The sequence below is a fragment of the Pistacia vera genome, unplaced genomic scaffold, assembly GCF_008641045.1.
Source record: "Pistacia vera cultivar Batoury unplaced genomic scaffold, PisVer_v2 Contig631, whole genome shotgun sequence".
NCBI classification, from domain to species: Eukaryota; Viridiplantae; Streptophyta; class Magnoliopsida; order Sapindales; family Anacardiaceae; genus Pistacia; species Pistacia vera.
In genome coordinates, this window is record NW_022196481.1 from 254,853 (window position 1) to 260,603 (window position 5,751).

At 38.4% G+C, this 5,751-nt stretch overlaps 1 pseudogene; it reads left to right on the plus strand.

Annotated features, from left to right (window-relative positions):
* Nucleotides 1–1,979: 1,979 nt before the first annotated feature.
* Nucleotides 1,980–3,098, plus strand: LOC116111339 (annotated as a pseudogene).
* Nucleotides 3,099–5,751: the final 2,653 nt, after the last annotated feature.

Sequence of the window (5,751 nt, forward strand, 5' to 3'; positions counted from 1 at the left end):
AAATTGATTTCAAATTTTTGTTTTAATTGAAACAATTGACGGGCGTCCATTATATGTGGACGCTTGTCCATCATTGAGGGACTCCCATCCACTATATAATGGACAGACGTCCATAAGTTTTTTTAATTTTTTTTTTTTTAAATTTACAGTATGGACGGGTGTCCATACTATGTGGATGAGGGTCCAAAATTAAGGAACGGCTGTCCAGAAATGGTGAACGGCTATCCCTTAATTTTATTTTTTTAAGTATGGACGGGTGTCCATTTTATGTGGACTCTCGTCTATAGTAAATGGACTCTTACCCATATAATATGGATGGGAGTCCATCATTTATTTCGCATGGATGGACAACTTGATTATTTCACTAAAAAGGGGGGGGGGGGGGGGGGAGAAGAAGCGAATATTTTTAGGGCAATGATCTAAATCTTTCGAGTATGAGGAAAGATGGAATTGGAACTTGGATGTGTGTGTCTATACCTAATTAACCATCTATTTTGTTGAATTAATGAGTCATGTCACACCACCCTGACCATCGCATGTGATCTAACCTTACATCATTTTATACGTATTACAAGTGAATTCAATGGGGTTGTCTGTCTTGTCTTGCCACCAGTTGGAATTCGATGGATAAGGTGCTAACACTTGAGCCAATATTCACCACTTTACCTCACATTCTAATTTCTGATTTCTTGCATTCCAAACACCATTTTTTTTTCAGGAAAATTGTTGTGTAGGAATACCATACAATTATATAGTAGGAGCCCATGTGCGGTTTGCCTTCCAGACGTTGATTTTAAAATTGTTTTTGAAAATAATTCCTAAATATAGAACATTTCCATTAAATGAGGAGGTCACATATTGGGCTAAGCACATTCACACTTTGGCCCGTATATTACTAATCAGTTTCCAAGACAAGACATGGAAGAATAAATTTGCATTATAATAATAATAACCGAGACCAACTTTGTTACCTTTGCTATACAGAAACCAAAAATAGAAAAGAATAAAGTAAAGTTATTGTAAATTCAAGGTGTCCTATGGTTACAACCGACAACTTCTCATTATGGTAAATAATTGATCTTTTTGTAATTAAAAATCATTTTTGTAAATGTATTCTATTTAAAAACTCCTAATCTTCTACAATATAATCTGTTGCTTGTCAACATCTAACGACTATTTTCCATTTTTCACATGACCCAAGAACCAAACACATCTAACGGTCCTTTTTCAAATTACAAACCTACCCCTTTCATTCTTTAATACTAACGGCCAACGTACGGTCATGCGGATTTAACGCCTTAACCGGTCGGAGGCCCATAGACCTAATGGCATGACTCTAAATGATTCAAAACAATGTATCACATGGTCACCGAAAAGAACTAGAGAAAGCCTTCCTCTCGTCTCTGTTCCTACCTTCTTCTTTTATAGAACCTGACACAAGCCTTCACACCATAGCTTTTGTCTTCACTAGTCAGTGAAAAAAAACTGTCGGCAAACCTAAATCACATTTTAATTTTCTGCTTTCTCGGTTTCTCCGCTTTTGCCGGAAAGTGACGGAGTTGTGGTGGTGGTGTGTGTGGTGGGCGCCGCTTCTTTCCTGACAATTTAATACACAAGCAGTTAACACCGCAGTCTCAGCCAAGTCATGAAGTTGTTCCTTTGTTGGTGTTCAAGTGTGTAGTGGTGTCCGCCAGCGTTAAACACCTGTCACGGACCACATTGAAACCCGCTACTACACTGGTACGGCGAGCCCGAAGGCGACGGTAGTGACGGTAAGTCACCTTATACTCTATGATGCCTGTTGTTAGAGTTCTTAGTCAATATCTGTTTTAAGCTAGTGATTTTCCTTGAACCTTTTTTTTCTGCTGTCACTTCTGTGAGTTGCTCGAATGAGCTGGGTCAACTCGGTGGTTAAATAAAAGTGTGAGGTTTTTCAGAGCCCAATTGGCTATTTTTCTAAATTTAGGAGCAAGGGAGTTATGTTAAGTAAGAAAGTTTATGTTTGGGGCAGGAGGGGCTGTGGGTATGGGTCATTAGTGGACGTAAAGCCGTTGAGGGCCAGGGGGGTGCGGTTAGCCCAATACTTTTCAAGAACGGAGAGGGGTGTGGGGCATGTTACAAAGTGAGGTGCTGGACAAGAGCGTATGCTCGGGAAGGGCCGTCACCATATGTAACGGACGAGTGCCCAGGTGGATACTGCTCCAAGTCTCGCACCCACTTTGGCACTCAGCGGTGCAGCCTTTGGTCGCTGGCCGTTACGGCGAGGGCTCCCAGATCCGAACCGAGGCGAGCTTCAGTCATCTACAGGAGGTACGTGTCTCGCAACCTTGTTCATTCAACGGCTGCCATCCTCTTTTGTCACTTTACGCCTATTTTTAATGCCAAGTTTCCTTCTATAAAGTTTATCTTTACGTTATTCTTATTTGTCGTTCTTCATTAATTCAGGACGCCGTGTAAATATCCTGGAAAGACATAGCGGTCCATGTGAACGAGGTTCGAATGATTACTGTCTGTCCATTCTGTGGAATTTGAGGATGGAGAAGGAGACGTGGGATCGATGACATATAAGAGAAGTAATTTAGTTCAGTGTTTCTCTTTTTTTTTTAACTTTAGTAAATAAAGCTGAAAATATTGAGACACGCTCCAAGTCAAAAAAAGCGTGAAGAAATAACATGCTTTGAAGTCGTGCTTGTTCAAAGTGCTGCACTTTCCCTTTCCCTAAACGGACCTTCATAAATAAGATAGATAGAACAGTAACAACGTAATTACAGTATGGATTAAGATTATCATTTTTATCTTTATTAAAAGCAGACAAAATCCTAATATTGTGGGACGTGTCGTTCCTGATTATGATACATAAGATATTTTTATGATAGTTTTATTATTATGCTATGCTGAACTTAATGGCGCCATTGTGCAATGGGTTATAAAGACTTTTTCGCCGAGCTTTTTCTTTCCTCACCACCCATTTGCATGGCGCTCTTAACCAAAAAAGTTGAACAGCATATTAATTGAAACTGATTTTATCTCCAAAATGGGCAGGCAAGTTCCAACAGTGGTTGCAGATGAATCATCTATGGGGAGCAAATTGTGTATAATTGGGGACCCTTAAAGGGACCATTCTCAGGCAGATAACTACACTTTCAACAGGAAGAGCTCTCTCTGCAATGGATGTTATTCCAAGCAACTGTCTCCGAAAGCAACTTACAGATCTCGCCAATTTCAACTTCTAATACTTACCTCTTTAAGTTTAACTAAGATACTGCAATAAGCCTTTTTATTTGACACCACCAGTAGTCTCCCGTGGCACAGAAGTAGCCTTTCTCTGTGGGTTTTTTTTTTTACATTTTTTTTTTAAAAGAAAGAGCCATTGGACAGCACTCCAAGGGCTCTTTCATTTTTACCCATTTCTGTTTTTGTCTAACTTCATTTGGTGACCATGATTGTGTGCAAGTGTGTGTACTTAGGTGTGTAGCCCTCTCCAAACGGGAGAGAGAGCGTATAAGCAAATGTATATGTTATGTAAGTAAGATTGTGGACCCGTTTTGTTTCTAATGAATTTATAGTTTAGCATTAAAATTGAATGCGCTGAGTTGTATTTGCAGACAGACTGAGCTTGTGAGCCTTATTGGTCTTTTTGCATTGAAGCAAAATTAATTGGTCTCCGTTGGCACAGTGTTAATATAATATGATAAAGTACTGGATGAATATTTTGGAATCATATTTCTGGTTACCTCCACTTATGTCACGATTAACATTCATTATGACTATCTCCGAGAGCAAATATAAAAACCCAGATGTGTTATTCACTCTCATGTAAGGGTGAAATTTTTTTATTACCTGATACAGATTCATTTCGATGAGTTAAAATAGGGAAATAAAAAAAAAAGGATTATTGTTTAATATTATCATGTAATGCACACACCTAATTCAAGAATTTCATTGCAATTCCCAGAATTAGCGAACATTAGCATGACAAAGCCCAAGTGGCGCGGGAAATTAAAACGAACCTACCACCATCAGAGAGATAGTTACATATTTACCAAGATATATGTAGGGGGGGTGATAGAATTCCGTTAGGGATCCTACAGATTTTTTTTTTGTTATAAAGACTTTTGTCGTTTGAGCTCCATGAATGTGGGGTTTGTTCTAGTCCCGTGAGCTTAAGATGTGTAGTGATCTTAAATGCGTATGATATGGATAACAATAACATGATCTTCCTCACATGTGAAGTGATTCCAAGCCCCACCAAGAAGTACCGCAAGCTAAGTATCTACGGTGGGTGGGGAGTGGTGACAAGAACACTGTGACCACCGCACGTGGAGGAGGATCCCTTTGAATCCTCGCTGATTGGAACTTCACATTTCTTGTCATGTGAAGGACCAGACATGTGCAATCCCTTTTGGATAAATAGAAAAACTTTTGTTCAGTGAAACTTTGACAATCAAGCACCAAGAAAATAGAAATTTATACAGAAAAAAAAGTTGGTTCTTCCACGTGAAGAAATAAGCTCAAAGATTTTGTTACAGTTTTTCCATCGGGTATTTTATTATTAACACAATCATTTGATTCTAGATTCTCTTTAATTTTAATGTCCACCGTTGCATCTTAACCTCCTATTGAATTCATTTGTACAATTTTTTATTCTTGCATCTGTTACCGTTTGTAATTTGGTAATTTTAGCAGGCTGCATCAAGCACAAATACAAACTAGTTTCTCATGAAGCTGACAGACTATTCTCCCATCCCCAGACCGAGATTTTACCTTTTTATATTTGAGATTAATTTTTACTGTGATGTTTGAGAAAGTAAAGTTTGATCAATATTACGTTATTTAATATATTTGGAAAAATGGTGTACCTGCAGGCATTCAATCAATCTTGATTAGAGTACGTCTGGTAGATCTAATTAATTCTGGTGAGAATTTGATCATCAACCAACGGAGACTTGGTCATCTGTCATGGAATTAGTTAAATTTTGGTAGCAACTGATTTTCTGGTCCGGATTCAGCTTTCACTCTTCAGCATAGTTTGATTGGGCCAAAAAGCCACCCCACTGCACCCTGCCTTGTATTTTTTGAAATAAAAGGTTACACTTGTTGGGGTCAAAGCCTCGAAGGCAGAGAGTACTATTAACAAACTAGAGTCCAGATATGCTGCCTGGATCAGTTCCCTATACAACATATTCTACCAGGTCAGCGACTGGGGAGGAAAAAGAAGCAATATGTCAGCAGGTTTACACCCCAACTGCGCTCTGTTTTGATACGAATTGAATTGATGACTGTTAATCGCCACAAGTGGAACAGAGCATTGCTGCTTTCTCTCAGTTTAATTGGGGGCAAGAGAAAGTTTCCATAGGGCAAAAGAAATTCACTCGTTCTAAAGTTATGGCAATTAACAGCATCCTTCAATCTCTTTATTGTACAAAATCAATCTAAAATAAAGAAACATCCTCCATCCACGAAACACACGGTTGATATATACCTTATTGCCAATAGGAAAGAGAATAATAAGCTTTCCAAATTAAATGTCCTCATTTTCTTCTCTAGGGCCATAAGACTTGGAAAGGGTAGAGCTTATCAAGGATTCAAAGAACGGAAATTAGAAAGTCAAATGTCAATGCTCAACTACCGAATCAAGATGCTCACAACTCATCACAAGAAAACATAAGTACAAACAAATGATGCAGAATATGCAAACTTCTTCAAAATTTAGCTACATAAACATTAAGTTGAAGAACCAAAAACCAAAAA